This window comes from Anomaloglossus baeobatrachus, chromosome 6 (assembly GCF_048569485.1).
Source record: "Anomaloglossus baeobatrachus isolate aAnoBae1 chromosome 6, aAnoBae1.hap1, whole genome shotgun sequence".
Lineage (NCBI taxonomy): Eukaryota > Metazoa > Chordata > Amphibia > Anura > Aromobatidae > Anomaloglossus > Anomaloglossus baeobatrachus.
The window spans coordinates 468,049,845-468,077,476 of record NC_134358.1 but is presented as its reverse complement, the minus strand read 5'-3'; the positions used below and the strand labels follow the sequence as shown (position 1 = coordinate 468,077,476).

The following is a 27,632-nucleotide window of genomic DNA, read 5'->3' as shown; positions in this document are numbered from 1 at the left end:
CTCTCTTCTTCCTGTCGCTGGTTATGTGGGCACTCTCTTCTTCTTGTCGCTGGTTATGAGGGCACTCTCTTCTTCCTGCCACTGATTTATGTGGGCCCTTTCTTCTTCCTGTTGCAGGTTATGTGGGCACTCTCTTCTTCCTGTTGCTGTTTATGGGGGCACTTCTTCTGGCTGGGTATGTGGGCACTCTTCTTCGTGTATTTATGTGGGCACTCTCTTCTTCTTGCTGCTATTTATGTGGGCACTCTTCTTCGTTTATTTATGTGCGCACTCTTCGTGTGTTTATGTGGGCACTCTTCTTCGTGTATTTATATGGGCACTCTTCTTCGTGTGTTTATATGGGCACTCTTCTTCGTGTGTTTATGTGGGCACTCTTCTTCGTGTGTTTATGTGGGCACTCACTACTTATAAAGACTATGCCTGACACTAATGCTGCTCCCCTTGCCTGCCACTCTAAGGGGGGAACTTTCTTGCTGGCAGAGTGTATAGTTGCACCCATTCATGAGGACACTGGCTGTCAATTTGGCAGTTATGGTAGCCCTCTGTCTGACCTTGGGCACTCTCACTGGTGACTGTCCAGCCTTGTTTAGCTGGGGCACTGTAATGTGGGCACTCTGGCACATGTGGTAAGATCCTGTGTATGTTATGTCTGTCCTGACCCGAGTGATTAGCTAGGAGGAGGGAAGGTGCAGCTGTTGTGTCACTCTCTGCTGTCCCGTGCTATAGCAGGGAGTGACCGCGCCGCCATACAGCGGGTGTCCTGCGCTGTCCCCTCCCCCGCCCGTCCCGGAGTTTGTCCAGCGCCGCCCCGGGAGCCGGAGCGCGTCCTGCAGGTGACGGCACCGAGAGCGGACTGTGCGGAGAGGAGTCGCCGTGAGGCCGGTGAGTTCTGCACTTATTACCGGGCACGGCGTGTACCGGGAGCTGGCACCACACCTAACCGGTAAGGGAACGACATTATGTAGGCAGAGGGCACAGCCGACACTGACAGTGTTTATGGAGGCGTTTCCTGCAGGTTACACTGGTAACTTCAGGGGCACACACTGCACGAGACCTGAGCAGCTCAGATCAATGGGGTCTCCAGACTCAGAAAAGAAACCTTACTCATTATTTCACCTATTCAATATAGATCACATTATTATTATTATTATTATTATTATTATTATTATTATTATTATTATTATTAATAATAATAATAATAATGATATTTTTGTGTATAGTTTTGTTACCTGACATGTCCACAAGAGGTTTTAAAAGGACATGGAGGCTTTATTATATTTTTATTTTGCAGCTTGTCATTGACCTTCTGAACATCAGTCATTGTAAGAGATAATAATAATAATAATAATAATAATAATAATATTTATTCATTTATATAGCGCTGTTAATTCCACAGCGCTTTACATACATTGGCATCACTGTCCCCATTGGGGCTCACAATCTAGACTCCCTATCTGTATGTCTTTGGAGTCTGGGAGGAAACCGGAGGAAACCCACGCAAACACAGGGAGAACATACAAACTCCTTGCAGATGTTGTCCTTCACTGGGGTCCTGGTGGGATTTGAACCCAGGACCCCAGTGCTGCAGTGCTATCCGCTGAGCCACTGTGTCGCCCATCTAGGTTTGCTGTGCCAGGAGGGTGGTGGGCAATAATAATAACACTGTGCCCTATGTAGACCGGGCAGAAGACGGCGGAGATGTGAGCAGCTCCTCTCTCCTGATAGACTGTAATGTAGGAGCTGTAGACCCCTGCCGCACATTACAGTGGTGTGGGCACAGCATTACGATCACGTCTTGTACACAGGTTACATATAGGGCCAGCAGTTCCTCCGTCCCTCATCCAGCCAAATAATGGGCCAGATAAATAATGGAGACAGCGTTGTTTTTTTGATGTCCAGCCTTATTGATATAACCTTTGTGTCTTAGGACTTAGTACCATAACCACATGGGGGGAATCAGCCAGAAACCATTGTGCAAAGTAACCTTATGGTGAAAAAAGACACAGGGTGGAAGTATTTAGGTTGCCATATTGTAAACTGCTTGTACTGCAGCTCTCATGAGACCAAGAAGTTACCTCAGTCTAAATAATCCATATATGATGCACCTCAACATTATACTAATATATATGGGCACCTGTAGGCCACAGATCCAATAATTCTCATGCAGTCGAGAGTCACCATAGAGCCCGATCCTTAAAGGGTTATTCCCATCTTCAAGATCCTATCTCAATATGTAGCAGGTATAATAATAATAATAATATTAGCAATTATCTCAAATTAGAAATGTAGTATAGTTCTCCTGATATAGCCATGTCTCTTACCTCATGTGCAGGGCATTGTGGCTTGGGTATCCATGGTTACGACCTCGAGCAACTAACTATCACTATATGAGTTGATGTAACCATGGATACCTAGGCTGCAATGCCCTGCACATGAGGTAATAGACAAAGCTATATCAGGAGAACTATACTACATTTGTAATTTGAGGTAATTGCTATTATTATTATTATTACACCTACTACATATTGGGATAGGATCTTGGAGATGGGAAAACCCCTTTAAAAACTGTGTAGTCAAGCTGACCACAGACATGAGATTTTACTCTTCGAAATCTGTCAGTGATAACCGATACACATGGCCTCATTGCCTTCATACCATCCTATTGTTAATCGTACAGATTGCATATTCATGTTAGGCCAGTGTCACATTTGTGAGAGACTCCTGTGAGTCTCACATCGCATCACCTGGCACAGCCGCACACTCTCCTGACTGGAGCGTCTCCACTGCATAGAAATACATGCAGACGATCCGCTCCTGTCAGCAGAATGTGCGGCCATGCCGGGTGATGCGATGTGAGACTCACCGGAGTCTCTCACAAATGTGACTCCGGCCTTAGAATCTTCCTCCAGCCCAGCCTTGTATGTTTATGGTAAAGTTGATGTGTTTACCACTGAGCGCCTAATCACAGTTTACATTAAAGGGCACCTATCACCAGATTTTTCCCTTATGAGCTGCGGCCACCACCAGTGATCCCTTATATACAGCATTCCAGAATACTGTATATAAGAGCACAGGCCGTTCTGTATAACTTAAACACCTTTATTATACTCTCCTAGGGGGGGTGATCCAGTCCGATGGGTGTCGATGCTGTCGGTTCTGCGCCTCCTCTCTTCTTGCGATCGTCATCCTCCTGCCCAGCCACATGTGCATGACACATCCTACGTCATCCACACAGAAGCCCATTTAAGGCCTCCGACACACATCCGTTAAAACCAGGCACGTGTAATACGGGCCGTTTTTCAGGTCCGTGATCCGTTTTTTTTGTCCGTTTTTATGGTCCGTGTGGGCTTTGTATGACTGGCGTATGCTAGCCGTGTGTGCGTGTGTAATGCCCATGTGTGCGTGTGATGTTTAACTGACGGGTGAATGTTTTTTCCATGTGAAATGTTCCGTGTTTAATGTAAAAACTCGTGTTTGATTACCCGCTGACAGCAGACAGAGTTGCGCGCTGAGAATGAACTCGGGTGAACTGTACCCGACTTCATTGTCATACCACGGCTCTGTCTGTGTCGCGTCCTGATTAGCGGTCACCCGTGAAGGACTCACCGGTGACCGCTAATCCCCTGAGTGACTGCAGTGAGCAGCGCGATTAGCGCTGCCGCCACTCAGGTTACCCGCGGCTAGCTGGAATCACCCCCCGTGACCGCAACTCACCTGTGACTTCATCGCTGTCACTCGGACAACTTGCAGTCACAGGTGGAGGATCCAGCGGTGGCCGCGAGTAACCTGAGTGACAGCTCAGCTGATCGCGATACTCGTGGATTGACGTGGGACCTCCATGGATTACGCCGGACATGGATGGGTATTTGGGGCATAATAAATTGGTGAACGAGTTTTTTTTTTAGTGTTTATTATTTCAAATAAAGGATTATACGTTGTGTGTGTTTATTTACTGTCACATACAGATTAATCATGGAAGGTATCTCGAGGAGACGCCTGCCATGATTAATCTAGGACTTATTAGCAGCTATGGGCTGCCATTAACTCTTTATTACCCCGATTGCCAACGCACCAGGGCAAATCCGAAAGAGCCGGGTAGAGTTCCAGAACTGTCGCATCGAATAGATGCGGCATTTTTGGGTGGCTGCTGGCTGATCTTGTTAGGCTGGGGTGCTCCCCATAACGTGGAGCTCCTCATCCTGAGAATACCAGCCTTCAGCCGTGTGGCTTTACCCTGGCTGGTATCAAAATGGGGGGGGGGGACCGCACGTGGTTTTTTTTTATTATTATTTATTTATTTTTTTTACTGCACAGTATAGACTCGCCCATCGGCGGCTGTGATTGGTTGCAGTGAGACAGCTGTCACTCAGCTTGTGGGCGTGTCTAACTGCAACCAATCATAGGCGCCGGTGTGCGTGTAAAGCAGGGAATACAAGATTGATTAATGAGTGGCCGGCTTTTTCAAAATAGTAAAAGCCGCCGGAGCAGTGTGAACGCCGTGTAGCGCCGAGCCGGTGATCGGGGATCGGTAAGTATGAGAGAGGGGGGAGACTGACCAACAGACAGAGAGAGGGACAGACAAGACAGAGAGAGATCGACCGACGGACTGAGGGATATTGACCGACATAGACAGAAAAAGAAAGAATAGCCGACATTGCTACAAAAAAGCACAAAACGTACACGGATCATACAGAGATGCATCCGTGTCAGTTACTTGTGCGCACCAAACCATTGACTTTCATGGTGTCCGTGTGTGCGTGTTCCGTGCATGAAACGGACATGCTGCCGTGCAAAACGGAAACACATACGGATCACAGACACGATGAAAAACGCAAATTTGACCACAAACATAGATTAACATTGGTGCACGTTTGTCCGGGTGTCCAGTATATACGGAAACGGACAAAACACGCACGTTTTTAACGGAAGTGTGTCGGAGGCCTAAGGCTGTATATAAGAGCTCACTTGTGGTAGTCGCAGCTCATAAACGAAAAACCTGGTGACAGGTTCTCTTTAAAGCCTATTTAGAAAGGCCAGTAATAATCGGGAAATGAACGTTCGTAAATGTGGCGCCCTGGACAAGCCAGGGGCCACAGGTAACTACACCACCACACCCTACACCCCGGTTAGGCACATCTAAGCCAGACACAAAACCCTTGTTGCCTGATGTCCACACCAGGGGGCGGAGCCAGGCGGTTGGTCTCCGCCCACCGAGGAGTTCACAGTCCTGGAGGCAGGAAAGGAAGTTCAGTTAAGCTAGGGAAGTGAAGGAGTGAAGAGTTGAGTTTTGACAGTGAAAGTGGAAGGAGGGAAAGTGAGCAGTAGTGAAGTGGCAAGAGAGCAGACTGAAGTGAGTCCGGGTGTGTGGCCCGGACGGAGCAGCAAGGTTGGCAGACGGTGGTGACCGTCTGCAGGAGTGGCCTATCGGAGTTTGCCGTAAGGACCGTGGACGGGCGGTGGCCCGGTGGTACCGGACCGGTACACAAGGAGAAGCCAGCACCATTGGCAGGGGCTTTTCGGACCCCGGCAAGGCTAGGAGTCGCCGTGAATTTGCCGAATCCGTTAGTGAAGGGGACCCCCTGGGTTTCCAAACAGTCAAGTCCCGACAGAAGGCAACCATCCAACCGTGAAGGGGAGACACCGCCACCGCCAAGGGCAACCGTTTCCCAGGGCCAGCGCCTCCGGGCAAAAGGGGCTCCTCCGGCCCACATCCAAGTCGGGGAGCGGGTTACCGGTGGGAACCCATCGGAATCGACATAGAACATAGGTGCAGGGAGAGACAGTCATCACTAACCTACGGGGAAGAAACAACTGCAGCCGTCTGGGGGACCCGTCCATCCAGCCGTGTGTTTTACCGAGAACTGTGTCATCGTCTCAGGCTGAGTGAGTACCCCCGTGCCGTGCGGCACAGCGCTGCCCCTGCGACCCTGAACCTCACCAGGCCCCGCAACCCGCCTGCCAGCTCCAAAACCCTCCACGGGCCCCGGGACCACCAACCCCCCTACCCACGGAGGGGACATAACAACTACGCTGCTCCCTGTCATCGCTCCCGGAACCCCGTCCAGAGCAGCGGTGGTGTCACAACCGTGGGTGGCGTCACGGACAATCTCCCTTACCTAACCCCTTTTTACTGTGGAGCCTGGGATCACAGACCGGGTCACGCCACCGTGATACCCACAGAAGTGACCTCATGGCCCGGATCTGAGTACCCCTGGTACCCCTGGTCCCCGGGCGACACATAAGCACACTTGTTCCAGATCTATCCTCCCATCTAAACAGACTGGTAAACATCTGGCTAACAAGCAAAAAGGTCATTTGCCGGGTGCAATTATATTTAAGCAACTTTTAAAAATCTTTGTTTTTGCCAACACATCACCACTTGTAAATGTTGCTCTACTGATATGTCAATTTACGGACACAGAACAATTCTGATTAATTTGTGCATATAGAAGCTTCATAATTATTATACTGAAAGGAGAAGTCCATCAAGTGCAACCTATAACCTTACATTGATGCATAGGAAAGTATAAATCCCATGAGGCAGATGCTAATTGGGGAAGTTTGGTCAGCCCATCTGAGGTCCATCTAAGGCTATATTATTATTATTATTATTATTGCGCCATTTATTCCATGGCGCTTTACATGTGACAAGGGGTATACATAGTAGGGACAAGTAGACTAATCATAAACTATACAAGGCACAGACAGGTATAGGAGGATAGAGGTCCCTGCCCGCGAGGGCTCACAGTCTACAGGGAAGGGGTGAGGATACAGTAGGTGAGGGTAGAGCTGGTCGTGCGGCGCTATAGCGGACAAAGGGTTACTGCAGTTTGGAGGCTTGTCGGAAGAAGTGGATCCAGCAGCAATCCGTTGGCAAAAAGTGCTGCAAACACAACCTTTTTGTCCATTTCAAAAAATTTACTTTTGAAGGATCTATTTTTTTAACATTGGAGTCTATGGAAAACAGATCTATTAACTGATTGCTATTTAGCCATCCGTTTTCCGTGCATTTATAAAAGATCCGTTTTTTGCTCACTGGATCAGTTTCAAATGGAGGATAAATAGCAATCAGGTCATGGATCAGTTCTCCATAGATGGATCCTGCAAAAATCAAAACAAAAGTTGTGTTTGCAGACCTTTTTTGCCCACAGATTGCTGCTGGATCCGTTTCAATGGATGATTACTGGGCATGTGAACTCAGCCGCACAGGGTATTAAAGCACCACACAGCAGCTCACCTGTGGTCTATTGGTGGTGGTTTAAATAAGTGTGGTTCATCTTGTACTGATATACCAGAGCTGTATCCACAAGTCTGCTGGTTGTAAAGGTTATTAAACAGTCATCAGTTATCCCTAACTGAGCTCTTGTAGTTGTAACACAGAGCAACTGGTAAAGAGGACCTGTCACCAGGTCGAAAATGGCCAGTGTTCTCTCTTATTTCATTGGCACTTCTCCCCTGGGTAATCCTTTTTTTTTTTTCTTTTTAATCCGCCATACAGTTCCAGAGATATGGGCCTTTGCTATCGTGTGATCATTTTTTTTTACTTTTCCTCTGTTCCACTCCTGCTTTTGGCTTACAAATACTGAGGTAAAAAACTGACCAAATATTGAAGGTGTGAATGTGATCTTTACACTGATTTCCAGACTCTGTAAAACTAGAATACCGTACATAGCCCATATAATGTTTATCAGGGCTGTCACTCGTTTATGGCTGTGAGTCACCCTCTAAGTCGTCATTCAGGATCATGTAGAAGGATCACTGATGTACTTTGTGCTGTACGATGTTGTCTATTCAGTTGTTTCTAAGACTATGTGCACATGTTGCGTACAGGCCCTGCAGAAATTTCTGCAGCGATTTGAACAGCACACATGCGCTTCAAATCGCTGCAGAAAGAGTCCGTAGTGAAAAAAAAAAAAGCCGATTCCAATACGCTCTAACTGTAGCCCCTCCCATAGACAGAGCGGGGACTGCATGCAGAGCGCAGGAAAGAAGTGACATATCACTTCTTAGAACGCGCGCTTCGGGCAGCAGCTGAAGCGCTGCGCTCTAATACGCCTCGTGCGCACGTCTCCTGCATAATCTTCATAGATTATGCTGGGGACACAGGACGCATGCAGTTACGCTGCGGTGCAGATCGCAGCGTAACTGCATGCAAATACGCAACGTGCGCACATAGCCTAAGGGTACTTTCACACTTGCGTTAATTAGGTACCTTCCGTCACAATCCGCCCTTTTGGAAAACAGCGGAATCCGTTAACGGATTCCGTTGTTTCCCATAGACTTGTATGGATGACGGATTGTGCCAAAAGTACCTAAGTTGCTTCCGCTGGCCAACACTGCGTTGCTTCCGCCGGGCGGAAGCAGCGCAGCATGTAACTTTTTTTAGCAGCGGAATCCTTAGGATTTCACTGCGCATGCTCTCTCTAGCTCCCTGCACACGTAACCAGGGTACACATCGGGTTACTAAGCAAAGCGCTTTGCTTAATAGCCCGATATTTACCCTGGCTACGTGTGCAAGGAGCCAGCGCTAAGCGGTGTATGCTGGTAACCAAGGTAAATATCGGGTAACCAAGCAAAGTGCTTTGCTTGGTTACCCGATATTTACTCTGGCCACGTGTGCAGGGAGCCTGACACTTCCCCGCTCTGCTCCGTCCCCTCCCGCACTCCACTGCGCATGTTCACACACACACTCACCTGTCCCCAGCCATGCAGTCCCCGCGGCACTGACGTCCTCAAGGCCATGGCCCTGCTCAGCTCCACCCACTCCGCACCCCTCCCCCCGCACACATTCTCAGCGGCCGAACGATCAGTTGATCACCCAGCGACCGGCTGCTGTGAGCGATCAGCTGATCACCCGGCGGCTGGCTGCTGTGAGCGATCAGCTGATCACCTGGCGGCCAGCTACTGTGAGTGATCAGCTGATCATTCATAATAGTCTGCCGCCGGTAAAACTGTAAAAAAATAAAAAAAATAAAGCAGATTCCATTGTTTTGTACGATCCGTTGCATCCGTTGTGCCACTATATGCAACACATCCGTTGCATCCGTCACACAACGCAATGCAACAGATACCGTTCAACGCAAGTGTGAAACTAGCCTAAAGATAACTCTATTACTGTATTGTATATAGTATTGGCTGTTCGGATAGTTTGTTAGTGGTTGGTGAAAATGTTGAGAGCTTAAAGGGGTTTTCCAGGCTCAATATATTACTGACTGATCCTTAGGGCTCGTACAGGCGATCGTGTAACTCTGACAGCGCATTTTGACGGATATCATTTGTGCCCATGTTATTTTATGTGGCCTAGTCTGTCCAAGGGAAAAAATCGTAACATGCATGATTAGCCTCCGAGAATCAGATGGCACTCGCCCAGTCAACTGTATGGGTATATGGAAAAATTCAGACTGCACTTGGTTGAAGTTGGAGAAACTGTTTATTTTTTCTCTCCCCACATGTGAGAAAATCAGATCACAAGCTGATCTGAGTCTGTATGGTAGGGTTGGGCATCACGGTAACTCAGTGGTTAGTGCTGTAGCTGTACAGCACTTGGATCAAATTCCACCGAGGACAACAACTGCAGGAGTTTGTATGTTCTGTGCGGGTTTTTCCACGTACTCTTCTCTCCCTCTCGTGAACACACTTATTCAACAGACGTCTTGCTTCCTAGACTTGTCTGACGCTGATAAACATCCTCCTTGGAAGAAATGCTGCCCCTGTTCTGCACCATTTGAGTGTGGGTCATGAGTTTGTATATTATAGCTAGGCCGGGTTCACACGTAGAAGAGCTTGGCCGGAAATGTCAGGGGATTCAGCTGCTTATTGACCTGGTATGGTACATAGTACTAGGTTTGCAGAAGTGGGCAGATGCCAGGAAGGGGGCAGTTTACAAGCTGTGGGGTCCATGTCCATTGGAGCTGCACCACTGCTAGCTAGTATGGTAAGAGGAAAAAGTATTCAGATCCCTCTTTAGCAGCCCCTCTGTGTGTCCTCATGTTGTTGCTCCCGCTCTCTTTTTCTCCTTATACTTGTCTGGTTTCTTGCTTTCTTTTCTCCCCTGAATAGGCTCTGCCTATTTTTCTTTTGATTGGTCAGTCTTTAATCTGACCATCAGCACACTCCATTGGTCACCTGATCTGACCACAGTCGGAAAGGGAGGTCCTGATTGGTGGTTTCCAGATCCCCGAGTCCCCATGGAAATGGCTGCACACTGGTCAGGAGAAATGCATATGTATCACACTGATGGCTGTGGAGCCATCCAATGGCCTCCAATGGCGTCTGGCCTGACGCTCCTGAACCCCTCACTGGCTGGAGTTAAGCGTAAGTGTGGCACCCCTGAGGCTCTGCTTGTCACAGGGTACTGCACCTCCATTAAGGTGCGGTATCTATCTCAGGGAATGAGAGGGTTAATCTCCGGTGTTCCACATTCACACACTACATACAGCTTAGGAGCCTTCACATAGTGTGGGTTAGCTCAGGGTAGGCAGGGGGGTGGTCATAACAGTCATGGGACTTCCCGGTCACTGAAGCCAGCCACCTGGGGGGGTGGGTTCCACTTGGGGTAGAAATAGGTGCAACACACTTAAATTGAGAGGAGACCCATCAGGACCATAGTTCTGGCAAGACATCTCTGGAAAACTTGGACTTCACTGTGCCCTGGGGCTTGGAGCGGGAGCTCAGCCAGGGTACCTAACTGCGGAGGGGGAAAGCCTAGAAATAGGACTCTCACGCCTTCTCTCTCAAAACACCGGTGGTGACCCCTTACCGGATCTGAGATTGACCGGAGCCCATCACGGCAGTGACCAGTGTGACCGGGCTGGCAGCTGGAGTTGTGAGTAAACTACACCCTGAACCCGCACAGACTGTGTTGGCCATTACAACCCTCATTATCAACCATCCCGGCTGCCTTAACACCTGCCCCGGAGAAGAATTCTGCAGCGGCGGCTACTACTAGCCGCGTATCACAGGTGGAGTCACGACAAACTTTTCCCAATACCCCGATTCCCCCACTATTAACTGTACACCTCGCGGCAAGGTTACTGGGCAAGGCCACCTCGTGACAACGCCTGACCCGACCCAAAACTGTCTGGCAACAAGTAGGTTAACTGCGTGCCCGTGGGGCGCTACATAAGAAACATCAGCTACATTCAGTGGAGGTGTGGCTACACAGTGAAGGTAGATCTACACCGTGGAGGCGGAGCTACCCAGTGGAGGCAGGGCTACCCAGTGCAGGGGAACTGAACAAATAAACATGCACATAGAAAAGGCTGCCAGAGCCGGGCTCCCCAGCCACCAGGTCCCATAGTATTTGCATGGTCTGCTTTAATGGGCAACATGTCACTTTTGTGAATAAGCCCTTGCAGAGAGAGCTTATACGTTCGCAGATATTAACCTCCTGGGACATGTAGTGTGCTGAGCAATGTGTAGTCGTGTTAGCAGTTGATCTATACCTACCCAGTTTTGCATTGAGCAGGGGTGAAAGCATACATTAGGATATGTGGGAAAACGCATTTAAAGGGGGCATACTTGCAGTATTGGGGATCGGAAGTGACTGGGGGTACCGCTCGGAGAGAGTGGGCGTAAGTCGATGTAGTCACACAGATCTTTATAACAGAAGCAGGGGTCTAGGGGTAAGACCCCAGGCGGGCTTGTGTCCGGGTGGGAAAAGCCAATTGGGGGTCTTACTTCCAGACCCTCGCTTCTATTCTAAAAAAAACTCCATGACCATGTGGACTTAAAAATTTATTCCACTATGCCTCAAAAGAAAATGCCGGGCCACCTAAACTGATCACGTGCACCCTACCTTGACTCTGGGCGCTAACTCCAGGCACTCCAACCCACTTTCTCTGCTTCTCCCAGTATCTCCGGCCAGTTAGGCCCAGTCATTTTGTCGCGGGCGGAGGAGGGGACGCTGCGCTCTCCCACTGCTCGGGTCCGGCTGCCGCTGCTGCTGCGGCCTCTGCTGCTCGGTGGCTCGAGCGATGGGCCGGATCCCGGGGACTCGAGCGGCGCTCCTCGCCCGTGAGTGAAAAAAGGGGGGAATTGGTTTTGGGGATTTATTGTCCGTGACGCCACCCACGGTTGTGGTGATTGTGTGGACACCACCGCTGCTCTGTATGGGGATCCCGGGAGCGGTGACAGGGAGCAGCTTTGTTGTTATTTCTCCCCTCCGTGGGTAGGGGGTTGGTTGTCCCGGGGCCCGGTGATGGGGTAGGGATGGATGGCAGGCCGGATGCGGGGCCTGGTGAGGTGCAGGGTCGCGGGGGCAGCGCTGTGCCGTACGGCACGGTGGTACTCACTCAGACGTTGACACAGTTCTCGGTAAAACACACGGCTGGAAAGACGGTTCCCACGGACGGCCGCTGTTGCTTTTCCCCGGTAGTTAACGGTGACTGTCTCTTTCCCTGCACCTGAGTTCAATGTTGGTAGCGATGGGTTCCCACCGGTAACCCGCTCCCCGACTTGGATATGGGCCGGAGGAGCCCCTCTTTGCCCGCAGGCGCTGGCCCTGAGAAACTGGTGCCTTGGCGGTGGCGGTGTCTCTCTCATACGGTTGGACGGTTGCCATCAATCGGGACTTAGTTGTTTGGAGACCCGGAGGTCCCCTTCACTGACGGATTTGGCAAATTCACGGCGACTCCAAGCCTTGCCGGGATCCGAAAGGCCCCTGTCAATGGTGCTGGCTTCTCCTTGTATACCGGTCCGGCCACCACCCGTCCACGGTCCTTTCGGCAACCTCCGATCAGCCTCCACTGCAGACGGTCACCGCCGTCTGCTAACCTTGCTGTCTCTGTCCGGGGCACACACCCGGACTAACTTCAGGCTTTCAAACTGTCACTTTTCCTCTTGCACTACTTTCCCTCCTTCTACTTCAAACTCCGATCCTAATCTCTCCTCTCACTTCCTCCTCCAAACTCTAACTTTTTCTGACTGCCTGTGTTTTCCCGCCTCCAGGACTGTGAACTCATCGGTGGGCGGAGCCAACCGCCTGGCCCACCCCCTGGTGTGGACATCAGACCCTGGAGGAAGGCAACAAGGATTTCAGGTCTAGCTTCGGTGTACCTAACCGGGGTGTAGGGTGTGATGATGTCATTACCTGTGACCCCTGGCTTGCCCAGGGCGTCACATTTTCAGTGCCCGATACTACAAGTATGCCTTTAAAGGGATTGTGCACAATCGATATTTATCACTTGTCCTTAGTCCTACCGCTAGGGTCCCCTCTCCCTAATATAAGTGTCCCTCGGAGTTTGGAGTAATGGTGGAGCATGTGCTGCTCTGTTCACCGTTGAGGGACTGATGGAAGCAGTTGAGTGCAATGCTCTGCCGCCCTATAGACATTCAATGAAGTAGCAGGCAATTCTATATACAGTATATTTATATATTTATGATTCCACAAAGTATAGAACAAGCAGTAATAGCCGTCTGCTGGCAGTTTTTGTAATAAAAGTACGATCAATCATAATAATTGCCCAGTGAAAATGCTCAAATAAACTAATGATAGTTGCTCCTTTCATCGCTGATTTGCTCGGGTAAAGCTGAGTATTACCTTTTGCAGCACATAGTGATCCATACAGTACACAGGCCAGTCTGGTGCATTGCTCTCTCATAGGGAAATGTGCCAATCGGAGAAATAACACACAGTGTAATAGCAGTTGTGTAATTATCCAGATTGTGTGTATGGGGCACTGTAACATAATGCAATGGGTTAGTATAGACTGCTGGTGCCTTCAGTCTCGGTCATTGCTCTTTATAATCCTTCTGCTTCAGCCTCACTGCGGGGAATTCCTAGTGTACAGGTACAGAATAGATTTAACCGAGGAGGTAAGTTACATCAAGCTTCATTATGTTCTGATGCATTGTAAATGTTAGTATACGCCTTCCCCAAGCTAATAGATTGTACTTGTCACTTCTAAATTTGCACCTATACTTGAGGCTCCGCTCACATCAGCGTTTGTTAATTCTATTGCATCAAGGGAACAGAATAACAAAATTTACAGAAAAGGGGGGCTTGGCGATGCTTTTGTGCTGATCGGACATGACTGGGGAGAGCTCCTGCCATTCTTTGTGTAATCCTTAATTTCCCACATTTCTGTAGTTCCCTCGGACCCATATCATAATCCCAGACGGGTGGGACACTTGCCTGGCTTCAAAGGAGCTATGGCGAGGGCTCAGGTCAGGCAGACCCCACCAAGATCCTGGTGGAATAGGGCTTCGGGGAGATGGCAGCCAATACATCATTCTGCCGAAGAGAGAGCGTGGTGCTTACCAGGCTTCACATGAGCTGCTACGGAGGGGCTACGGTCTGACTCTCATGGCAGTTATACACGTGGAGGACATCTTGATGTCCAGGTCAGACATTACAGGGGAGGTGAGAGCTTCTGAGTGGATCCTTCACGGACACCTTTTTCTCCTCTAAACTACCTGCAAAGGTCACAGACTGTTTGATAATGGGCAGCAGTAAAGCTGCATCCCTTTTGTCTTCTCAGCGGTGGAGGGTGAAAGCGGTGGGAAAACTCTGTAACTGGGTCCTGGTGCTACTGGTCAAAGACCATAAATAATTAACCAAAGAGAGAACACTACTGAAAGACCAAAAAATACTCTCTAAAACATAATATTTATTAATAAAGTTAAAAAATCTTATCAAGCCATATAACATAAATAGCTATATCAGTCAGTAAGCACACAGCAAACGTCATGCAGATGTGAATGCACTTTGGTAGGGTTATCTATATAGTGAAGGATAGCCCGGTGTACGTTGATTTGCTAATTTCTCAAGATAGTGTTAGAGTATTAGCTTATAGGGCTAGGCTTCAATTCCCTGGTCTCACTCCTTCCTAGCCGCAGAGGTTAATACACCATAATGTTTTGGGGGCCCCTACTCAATGTCGGCTAACCCTATCAACCCTATACTTAGCAGTGTGCCAAATGAAAACCCATAGCCCAGAAGGTGCAGGTTGTGCTGAAGTCAGAGATGTTCAATCACACATTGTGCATGGTCAGTATTAAGGTTATTGTTCCCACTTTTTCTGGGGTTCATCAGGGGATGTTACCACACGTTAAAATTCACTAACTTCAGGCCACCTTATAATTTCTAGTGTCCTGTCAAGGATCCGTGCAGATATTCAAAAAAAATGATGAGAACGTCCTCTTGGACTGTGCAGAGAGGACTTCAGCAAACCCACCCTGTAAGTACGTGGCTGAAGAGGATCCGCCTCCTGGTGCTACTGCTCTGTCTTTGAAAATAATATCTCCATACAGGGCTCTGATTATATTGAATATAGTGCTAGAGGACTTATCATAAAAACCTGGGCTGGGTGCAGTAGTTCTTATGTAGGTTTTAAGGTTACGTGTACACGATCAGGACTCACTACTTCCTGGACTCAGCGGGTCCTGACCTGCGGGGCCGCAGCTGCTCATGCCCATGATCAGGGTTCAGGGCGCTGGGGTCTCTTGCTTGTGTTCTCCCTATGGAAGACACTTACAACTTCACAGCAAACAATTGACATGCTGTGGCTCAGAAAGTCACAGTGCAGGTCAGTGTTTGCTGCAGGAAAAACAAGCACAGTGTACGTGGGATTTCTAGAAATTCCATTAACTGTGCTTGTACTGTACAACGCAGTGTTATGGACGCAGCTGAAGCATTCTGTGTCCAAAGTGCTGTGAACACTGATCATGTGCACATACCCTAATGCATATATATCTGAGACAAGTGAGATACAGCCACAATTTATTTCCTGTCTTGGAACTCTCCATTGGTCTTCGGCATTTCATCATCATTCCAGACGTGTATATTCTTGCTGAAACTTTAGATGTTGTAACTTTGTTTTAATATACAACGCCCCTACATTTATCTCATACTACTACAATAATGAACCAAAATAAAAATTCCACTCCAGCTGACAAACTCAAGAAGTTTGTTAGAGGGGATCTGCTTGAAATTCCACATACTCTGAGGGGCAGCTCTATGTCACCCGCTATATTTGCTGAACACTGCAGAGGGCAGACCCCGGACGATGATGAAGAGGAGCAAGGCAAGATGATTTGACCCTTCGCTAGGTGTCAGGTCAGTTGCTGCAGGCTTTCCCCATTTGGAAGCACTCCTTAACTGGGAAAATAGAGGGTGTGCACTGTAAAGTGGGTCTACTGCGTAAAAGCATGCAAGATTTACAGGGTTGAAGTTGAAACAAGGGTGTCATACCTAGAGGATAAAATATCCCTATAGTTGCAAAGCTAACCAAAATGGCTCAAATGAATCAAATAAAGCCTGACGCAAAAAAAGCAGAATACCTGGAAAACCAGTTGCGCCACAACAACATTCGGATTGCCCTACCCAAAAGATTAGAGGGGACAGCACCCTTAGCAATTCCTGGAGATACAGTATGGCTGAAATCTAATCTGGGAGAGGAATCCTCCACCGCATTTGTGATAGAGCCCACAGAGTCCCAGCAAGGGCCCCTCCTCCAGGTGCTCCTCCCATACCCTTCCTGACACGACTTCTAAATTGGAAGGATAGGGACACAGCTCTTCGCCTTGTCCTCTTTAATATAACTATGCTACAGTCTTGGTGTTTCCAGATTTCTCCATGGATCGTCAGAAGCAAAAGGCTCAATTTTTGGATGTGAAGAGGAAATTTAAGGAAAGAAAGATTGCCTATTTGATGATTTACCCAGCACGTCTTCGTATGGTATATGAAGGCTCACCCACATTTTTTACCACACCTGATGTGGCGATATAATGGTTACAACTCCACCATAAACCAAGGAAATAAAAATGTTCACCTTATCAAGCTCCCTGCATCATCAATCGAGACAAAGAATGGGAAACTTGAAATTCATCTCTAACAATTGGAGTCCCTACCTGAAATGTTATAGGAAACAGCTATACGTATTACTACGATCAGTGAGGGAATTCCCGCATTGGAACACTAATAGAAGTATTAAATCGTTACTTCTCCTTAGTCATATTGACTTTAAATTATATGTTTTTGACGGCCCTGATAATTAATCACTTTTATATCCCCACAGTCTCGTCAAACATCTAACCAGCTGGATTTTCCCAGATGGTTAAAATACAATGATCTTATTGATTGTAATTTGCACTTGATGTCGTGGTTTATATGTTTTATTGCCCTGATATTCTTAAATTAATCTCAATATTTGTGGATTGATGGCTTCCCAATTGAGTTGCATGACTTGGTATGTTAAAGGCCTAAATTTCCCATGGAAAAAAATGAAGGTATTTTCAACGGTCAAACAAACCATATTTTAGTCCATTTGGAGACTCATCTCACTGTACACCAGATGGCTTACCAAACAATGGGTGCAGTGGAACACTGTTTTCATGCAACTTATTCTAGAGGGGTATCTCTCCTGATACATAAATCCACCAGATGGGAAATTAAAGTGGCCCACAGAGATCCAGAAGGACTTTTTGTCTTTATTGCACCTTAATAAATGTTAAACAGTCTATTTTACTCTGCATATACAATCCCCCTCACTCTGGATTGGGAATTGTCAAACAAGCGATGAGCTTTGTACTGAATTACCCTGATGCACGTGTTTTATGTATGGGAGACCTTAACTTAGTCATGGATAATGATCAAAGATAGAATCCACTTAGATAGCCCTTCTTCCCCATCAAATTCCTCCCCAACTAACCTATGAACATATATGGACAGTAATGGCAGGTTAGCTTTATGGGAAATATGTCACCCCGATACTTGGGAATATACTTGTTGTCACTCCTCAACTAGACAAACTCGAGTAATATGGCTTTATAGGTTAAGAATATGGAAGTAGGGGGGTTTCAGATCACAGCCCAGTGATACATACACTGAATACTAATCAACAGGTATCTAGACCCTTCTGGAAGCTTAACCCCTTCTGGCTGAAATGAATCGGTCCTGTCAGTTTGAATATTATATAGAGGTACACGCAGAGATACATTGAATGTCTATCTTAGGCCTGTTTCACACGTCAGTGATTCTGGTACGTATGTGACAGTTTTTATACGTACCAGAATCGCGGACATATGCAGACCCATTGCAATCAATGGGTCTGCGCACACACCAGTGATTTTTCACTGACCGTGTCTCTCTGCGGCATACATGCGTGTCCATAATTACCGCACGGAGACTTGTCCGTTTTTTTCTGGCATCACTGATGTCCCATTGACCACACTATGGTGTAATCCGTGAAACACGTACCAGAAAAACAGGGGCATTGAAAATAAAAAACATTTTTAACTTTAAACCTTTTCCAGCGACGCTCTGTTCTGCCTCGGCTCTCTGCAGCTTCCTGCCCGGCTCATTACTGTCGTGCATATTCATTATGCACGACACAGCCGATTTGGAAGTAGATGCAGATGTGACACAGCGGCGGCCGGGTGCAGCACCGCGGGACTCTTCAGCACCACGGACAGCAGGGGCATCTGTGTTTTTCACTGACGTGTGAAACAGGCCTTACAGGTTGTCTCTCTTCTACCATATCATACATAAAAAGTAACCTCCAAAGAGGATATAGAAGTAGAATATGACTTGAAGGACACAAAATTAATTTATATTACGAGCCCTACGAATGAGAATATACCTCAATGGTTACACTCTCAACATCTGTATACAAAACATATGTAAATTATTCTTTATTCATCAATCTTACTTTGAATTGGGGAACCAAACAAGCAAATTACTTGCCTTTATGGCTCTTCAACATAATGCCTCACAAGCTATACTCAAAATCTGGGCAACCGATAGGACGACTGTTACATCTACGGCAGATATTACCCTGGCCCTTTTTGTTCTTGCCATTGAAGCCTTAGCAATTAAAATACGTTTTTCATAATTACTTAAGGGAACTAGTATAGCCAACTAACCAGATATCATTGGACCGTGGACCAGGTTGAAGACACATTGCCACATGCCTCTTCATTAATAGGCACATTTAGTAAATACTCAGGTAAATCAATTAATTGGGACAAATTAATGCTAATGTCCCTCTCCCAGAGCCCTGCTTATTATCTACTCTACGTATTTTAGATCACTTTAAACATTTAGGGATTATTCTTAATAAGGACATTGGAAAATGATCTCTGATCTAACTTCTCTCCCTTACTTGACCATGCTAAACTGAAATTCTCCTAATGAAGCAAGCTACGCTTATCAGTGTCAGGACGTAAAATGATCTTACTTCCAGTGTTCAATTAGGGTACCTTCACACTTAGCGATGCAGCAGCGATCCGACCAGCGATCTGACCTGGTCAGGATCGCTGCTGCATCGCTACATGGTCGCTGGTGAGCTGTCAAACAGGCAGATCTCACCAGCGACCAGTGAACAGCCCCCAGCCAGCAGCGACGTGCAAGCGACGCTGCGCTTGCACGGAGCCGCCGTCTGGAAGCTGCGGAGACTGGTAACTAAGGTAAACATCGGGTATGGTTACCCGATGTTTACATTAGTTACCAGTGTGAGCAGGGAGCAGGGAGCCGCGCACACTGAGCGCTGGCTCCTTGCTCTCCTAGCTACAGTACACATCGGGTTAATTAACCCGATGTGTAATGCAGCTACATGTGCAGAGAGCAGGGAGCCGCGCACACTGCTTAGCGCTGGCTCCTTGCTCTCCTAGCTGCTGTACACATCGGGTTAATTAACCCGATGTGTACAGCAGCTACATGTGCAGAGAGCCGGAGCCGGCAGCACAGGCAGCGTGAGAGCTGCGGAGGCTGGTAACTAAGGTAAATATCGAGTAACCCCCTTGGTTACCCGATGTTTATCTTGGATACAGCTTACCTCAGCTGTCAGACGCCGGCTCCTGCTCCCTGCTCGCTTCATTTGTCGCTCTCTTGCTGTCACACACAGCGATCTGTGTGTCACAGCAGGAGAGCGGCTTTGAAGAAAACGAACCAGGGCTGTGTGTAACGAGCAGCGATCTCGCAGCAGGGGCCAGATCGCTGCTCAGTGTCACACACAGCGAGATCGCTAATGAGGTCACTGCTGCGTCACAAAAAGCGTGACTCAGCAGCGATCTCGGCAGTGAGCTCGCTGTGTGTGAAGCACCCCTTATATTCTACAACATACCTCTTCCTAACACCTTTTTAGATCACTGATTTCTGTTTTTCTTTGGGGTAATTTTAGGCCTAAACTGAAATTGTTCACTTTTAATAGACCAAAAAGAGGGGGGAGAAGCTTTGCCGGATATCTTTGTTTATTACTTGTCAGGCCAGCTGAGGTCATGAAACGATTGGATACCAGGAGCACAACTACCCAACTTAAGCCCGCTTTACACGCTGCAATGTATCTTACAATGTGTCGGCGGGGTCACGTCGTAAGTGATGCACATCCGGCATCGTATGGTACATTGCAGTGTGTGACAGGTACGTGCGATTGCGATTGAACGTTAAAACGTTCATCGCATACACATCGTACCTTTCTCTAGAATTGCACGTCAGGTTGTTCATCGTACCCGGGGTAGCACACATTGCAGTGTGTGACACCCCGGGAACGATGAACAGATCTTACCTGCGTCCTGTGGCTCCCGGCCCAGAATGCGGAAGGAAGGAGGTGGGATCCCGCTCAGCTCCGCCCCTCCGCTTCTATTGGCCGGCTGCCTCGTTACGTCGATGTGACACCGAATGTCCCTCCCACTCCATGAAGTGGACGTTCGCCGCCCACATCGAGGTCTTATGGAAGGTAAGTACGTGTGACGGGGGTTAATCGTTTGTGCGGCACATTCAACATTTGCCGGTGGAGGCAAGTAAGGAGATGTTCGTCGATCCTGCAGTGTCACACACAGCGATGTGTGGTGCCGCAGGAACAAGGAACAACATCGCTAATAAAAAGAAAACGATTTTTTGTTTCAGGACGACCTCTCCGCGGCAAACAATTTTGACCGCTTTTGCGATCGTTTAAGGTCGCTCATAAGTGTCACACACTGCGATAACGTTAATAATGCCGGATGTGCGTCACTAACGACATGACCCCGACGATAAATCATTAACGTTATCGTAGCGTGTAAACCCCGCTTTAGACTATAATGAGGCTTGTCTATCACAATGTCACTAATTTTCATGTAAAAATAGCCACTAGATATTCTTCCAAACCCCTCAAAAAAACTTCATACTCAGTTTCACCAAATGTTCATGTGGTCTCAGTAGGGAAAAAGGAGGAGGCAGTGTGAGACTACCTTCATTTTATAGACAATCATCTTGGCTATCTCATACAGAAATTTGATTTGCAACTATTTAGCATATAATTAGTTATGCAGATTCTTGTCATATCAATGCATTGTTACTGTTTTGCACCCAAAACTCGAAATTTTTATCTGGATTATTTTGTAAATCCATCTTTGGCTTCAACATTGCCTGAATCCTTCTGGGCATGCTTTCGATCAGATTTAAGCATTTCTTGATTGAAATCTGATTACAGGTCTCTTCTAAATGATCCCAATGTTGGTGCACACTGGTTAGGTGATTTGGGTATGTATACAGCTTTTCTTCAGCTCTACCTGCAAATGTTCAATTCGGTTGAGGTCTGGGGACTTGGGGGGCCAAAACAGTACCTCTACTTCATTGTCATAGAACCATTTCTACGGCGATCTTGACGCATGCTTCAGGTCAAAGTAACCTGTCTTGTAGAATATTCACATATAGCTCAGCATTGAGACCACCATCCTGGGGTCCTCCACTGAACTTGACAGTTCCTTTAATTTCTCGATCTGTTAGCCTCTTTTTCCCTTGTTTCTTCCTGACTCATTTATACCCATCAGAGCCTAGTCTATTGACTTTCATCTCATGACTCCAAATCACCCATTTCTAATCTTCTATTGTACACTTTTCGTACTTCTTTTCAAACTTGAGCCGACGCTTTTTATAATGATATATAAGTCGAGGCTTCTTCAACCTTTTTCGGGCCACCATTCCAGACTTGCATAATGTGCGTCACACAGTGCTTGCATGGATGTCTGTGATCTCACTATTATGAAGCATACCAGCCACTTAAACTGACATGATTGTCGCGCCAGAGCTGATAAACCTTGTGATGAGCCAACTTGTTGACTACGATATTTTGCCTGGACATCCACCTCTTGACTTTTGAATGGATGGACAGACTTCATTTTGTATTCTTCCAACTGTCATGGCACTCACATGATGTAGTTTGACAATTGTCTTGGCCGAAAGATCACTATCGATAAGCTATATAATACCGTTTCTCTTTTCTTGGGAAATCTTCTTCATGGCTGGTCCTCTATTCAAACCAGTGACCTTTTACTTGGGAATGAACCTCAGACTCTCCATATCTCTGTATATTCCTTGCTTAAGCCAGAAGTCTCTATTACAATGTAAGACTATGAAGCCTTGTTCTGATGCTCTATAGACTTACATTGTAAAGGACACTTCTGGGTGAGACAGCGCAGCGTTACCTGGAGAGTATGCAAAGCAACTACGTCACTCAGGAGAGGAGCAGAATGGTGCTAGATTCTGAAGGAGACAACGGTATCTGAGTATATTAACAAACTGACATGGTCACAATCTACGCTCAGTTGCAGAGTTTAGTGACAGGTTCTCGATCAAAATCTCACTTTACCTTGTGAGACTCTGCTGATTAAATTAATTCCCTTTCCTTTGGCAAGGAGAGGATTGTCAGTTTACTTTCGAGCAACTTCTGACTACTGGTCAGGTGTTTCTTTTTTGGACCACTCCCATGTCCTATATATACCCACTGCTTTCAGCAGAGGGTGTTGGTTATTTTTATTCAATTGGAATCTTGGCCAGGAGGTGAAAGGAGCTGGAGAAACCCTCTCTGTGACTTGCTTTATTGGCTGCATCATTAGTGCTTGTTGCATCAGTTTGTAGTGTGTTGGTTGTACGGTTTGGAAGTTTCCCACTAGTCTGTTTACTTCCCATCCTTCTGTGTTGTTTACCCCTGTCCACTGTTAGTGGCTCCCTTGTGTGTGATTGCTGTGTGTACGAGTAGTCGTTTTCCCCTGTCCGTGTCTGGTTGTGGTGTTTGTGTTTACAGTCCCAGCTCATCCCTCAGGTAGATTTGGGGGAGAGCAATTACATCAGGGCATGGAAACGAGTCAGGGACACGCAGGTGACTCAGACCTTGCTACCATCAAGCGTACCTCTGAGCTGAGGGTCAGCTTAGGTGTCCCGGTCCTGTCATCCAGTCCCTGTGACAGACACTTTAGTACATACACATATACACAGATTTAGAGAGAAAAAAAAGTTTATGGAAGGGCTTCTTGAAATTTAACCTATTATGTACCTATACTATATCCAACTTCACAACTAAAAGCTTAGTTGATCTAAGTCATTTTAATGAAATATGTCAGGTTCCCTAACCATAGGAAACAATCACAATTGTGCTACATGTGCTGCATTCTAATAAAATCTGTTATGTGTCAAAGTAAATGACATCCCGATTTCTGCACCCCAGTGCACCTTAATGAGCACTGAACAGAGGCACACCTACAAATGGTGCAGGGGTTGCTGAGGGGGTCCAAAATATCCCTTTGGCCAATATTAAAAGACCAATGATATTAAAGACTGGCAACAATTGAGGGTCACATTATAGCGTTTGTATTGGGGCCCATGAGCTTCATGTTACGCCACTGGTGCCGATCTACTCTTTAACATGTCGACCTGCTCTCGTTTTCGGTTCAGTTTGCACAGGCCCATGAATGATGAAACTGTATCGTGTTATTGGCAGCAAATTTGCTGTTTACACTGTGATGTGCTGATATTTTCTGGCATAAACGATCCAATCACCTAACAAACAAGAGTTTATCAGGTGATCACAGACATTTTTAATCGGGAACGAGCCTTCCTATGAATACTTACTCACCATTCTAAATGCACCATTATTCTTGTTAATCTTCCAGAGATGTGTTTACCAACCAGTTGGATCCATTAACATTAACATATTTTCTTTTTAGACAGGATATATTTTGACTTCTTTGGAGTTAAAATTTTAATTTCTAGCTCCACTGTTAGGCCTAGAACACACGGCGAGAAAAACAGTGCTAGTGGAATGCGATAAAAAAATTGCATTCCACTCCGACCAATATTAGTCTATGGGGCAGCACCCATGAGCGATTATTTCCTAAGCAATAATCGGACTGAGAAAACAGTTGCAGCATGCTGCGGGTGCAATGTGATCCTGTTCCACTTGCACCCATGAAAGTCTATGGGGTGAGAAAAACATCACACTGCTCTCACTTTACACCAGTGTAACGTGAGAGCAGTGCGAGAATCGCAATAGCCGGCAACAGAGGAGATAGGGAGATAAATCCCTCTCCTCCGCAGTGCCGTCCTGCCCCTCCTCAGCGCTGGTCCTCACCTCTGCAGCACCGGCCCTCCCCTCCGCAGCTGTGGTCTGATCACATGATCGGACCTCAGTCACAATGACACTCGCATGACACTTGGCTCTGCTGTACTACCAACGTGAGCCGAGTGTCATGCAAGGACTCGCACATGTGTGACAACCATACAAGTGTTTATACCACAGTGTGAGAATGCCGTCCCCTGTGCACTTACTGGTACTTACAGAAGGCACAGAGGGAAAATACAAGAGTCAGTTGCTTCACATGCAGATGCACACTGTATGACGACGCACACTGTCTGATGATGCTCACTGTATGATGACGCACACTGTATGACGACGCACACTGGCTGATAATGCACACTGTATGATGACTTACACTGTATGATGACACTCGCTGTATGATAAATACATGTGCTGATCATCACGCACTAACATGTTTTACCAAGAGCAGATATAAGAACAGCATTAAGCTTAGATAATTGGCTAACCGGAAGAAAGGGGAAAAGGGGACCACTTGTCATATCTTGTATCTCCCAAACATTGCACTTGAAGGCTCTGAAATTATTTAAAAAATGCCTGTTTGCATTTTCACAATTATCTTAATGTTGGTGACGTCCCTACAGTTTATGTCCCTGTAACCTTACCATGGACTGAATAGCCTTTGCTAGTTCATACAGTTCTCAATCACTAACATAGTTGTGTGTGGAGAAGCCTGTGAAGTCGTAGTCATGACGTGACATCATCTGGACTTTCTTTACCCCTAGATGCAGGCTATACACATGCTAATGTCTAAATCTAAGGAGGTGGACTGTTGCTGTTACGTTCCTTTCACTGAAGACACCAATCGCGTTGTTGTGTTTTCATGTTTTCATGTGAATTGGGTCCTGTGTCTTTGTAAATAATATGTTATGTGAATTGTAATGCAAAATGTGTGATATTTCTTGTTTCATTATGACTTGATGACACAATCAGAGAGACACAATTGAGAGACAGTGCGCAGGGTAAGAGACAGTCAAGTGTTTGGACTAGCGCACAATGGGATGGGTTAACGCAAAGTGAAAGAGATGAGTTAGTTCAGACCCAGTGTGTGACAGAAACGGACATATAGTCTGTAGGTCATCAAGGCCACATGCAGAGGGGGACCTGTGGCAAAAGATGGAGACAGAAGATCGTATTGGAGATAGCGAGATCCTAAGGTTATGATCATGATACTGAGCAGAGGACAATGCTGAGGCTAAACACTGACCTTATAATGAAGTGGCCCCAGACAGAGAGGTCCAGAGGATGGGACTTTGGCAACAAGGCCCCATCCTAAAAGATAACTGTCTGAGACGGACTGGTATGTGAATGAGGTTGACTTTCCTGGGCAGCCCAAGTGTATGAGAGTGCAAGGCTCTACTATGGCACTACTGGCTATCCTCTTAACCCCTCCTCTGTGATTAGAAGAGTGGTGGATTCCAAAGTGTCTAGTTGCACAAGGCTCTACTCTGGTCATAGTGACAAAGCCCGTTATTCCTTATGAGAATAGGCCAGTAGCCGCCGGAAGGGAAAGTGACTGTCACTAATTGGACTGTTGAGCTAGGCTAGGTTATGCCAAGTACAAGTAAGAATGGAAACAATCTGAATGGAACTGCAAATGCATCTAAATATACTGTGTACAACTGAAACATGCTGGAAGATGTGTGACCACTATCTCATATAATAACGTTGTTATGGAAAAAACGTTAAGTAAAGTGTTGTTTGAATTGATCTGGTGTTTCTTTGTGGAAACAAGTTGTTATCCGGTCCTGGACAGCCGAAGGCCAACATCAACATGCTGCCTATATGGGTGGGCAGCCACACAACACAAGTCCACACACCCAGTCTGGACCATGTCTTTTATGTAGTGTGCCGGGATGTCTGGAGTCCATCCATCATCCACAACTACTGACCCATGACACTACATAAACAATCTGTATGCATTTTAATGGGTGAAATTAATTTTGATGTCACTTTATAAAGCCTAAATCCTCAGCGACGGCCAATTTACACTGTAGATTTTCTCCCCGGAGTGCAAATGTGATTTTGTGAAATCTAATTCACAATGCTGCTACTGTAATACAAAGCAGATTTTCAGCTTCCAAACCGGCATTGTAAAATCCTCTGCATATTTCTCCCAGGGGAGCTTAGCCCAAAAGGCCTGGATAATTTCTTTAATTAAAGCAGGTTGACAACTGATATGGCTCACATTACAGCTCTAACATAGGTTGTCACTCACGAGTTCTGAATCCTAAGTAGCAGTTATATGTAGAAGAGTAATGATTCCTTTCTGACACCATGCTCTTTATGGGCTCGTTCAGATGGTCATATTATATAGTTGGGTGCTGTTCCGAGTTAAGAACAAATATCACATTTAGGCCAGAATCACACTTGCTAGTGCATCGCGTGTAACTCACGCGAGTCTCTCATGGTAGAACCCGGCATGGCTGCACACTATGCATACAGGAGCGTCTGAGCTGCATAGAGATACATGCAACCGGCCCGCTCCTGTCAGGGGGGTGTGCGGCCAAGCCGGGTTCTACCATGAGGGACTCGCGCGAGTTACACGCGAGGCACTAGCAAGTGTGATTCTGGCCTTAAAAGCACACTGATCATTGTTCAGATTTTCGCATCATAAATGCATGTAATCTGCACCTAAGAATGTTAATAAGATAAAGTTTCAAAACATGAAACAGACAAAAACCCTAGTGTCAAAAAAGCAAAAAAAAACGCAGCTTCAAAAGGCACACATAAACGCAATGAAAAAACACCAGTAATTCCAAGTGCTGAAATCCTGAAGAGTCAAAAACTCAAAAAACACTGATCATGGGAATGCAGCGTTAGACTCGCATGGAAACAGCCAATTATAATACATAATTAAATACTAAAAAAGTAGGCCAATAATGGAAAATTACTGCCAAAGCGCATAAGATGTTACAGTTTTGCAAGTCATTTTGCACTAGGAGAAAACTTGTTTATTTTACATTTAATACTGATAATTACCATGTAAAAATAATCAAATGCTGTTAATTTTCGGAACCCCAAAATTTTGCAGCAGGGATTATTGTTTATTTTTTACCTTGACAGAAGTATAGTTCTAACATATTTATTGTTTTAAAGTAACAGTGAATTAAAAAATGCATAAAATACTCCAATACACCTCCCCTTAAGGCTATGTCCGCACGTTGCTTTTTACCTGCTTTTTACCTGCTTTTTTGCTGCTTTTTCAACTGCAGCGTTTAATGCCAAAATGGTTGTGTTCTGCTTTTCAAGCAAAGTCTATGGGAATTTGGATTTCTTGTC

At 46.5% G+C, this 27,632-nt stretch overlaps 1 protein-coding gene across 2 annotated transcripts in view; it reads left to right on the top strand.

Annotated features, from left to right (window-relative positions):
- Positions 1-755: 755 nt before the first annotated feature.
- The window catches only part of WIPF3 (WAS/WASL interacting protein family member 3), a 112,454-nt gene continuing 85,577 nt past the window's right edge, over positions 756-27,632 (top strand). Inside the window, exon 1 of one of the 2 annotated variants that reach the window (XM_075315317.1) lies at positions 756-882. The gene's annotated coding sequence lies outside the window, so the exon portion shown is untranslated. Of the gene's footprint in view, positions 944-27,632 lie in introns of both variants that reach the window. The other variant, XM_075315316.1, reaches the window with a different exon arrangement.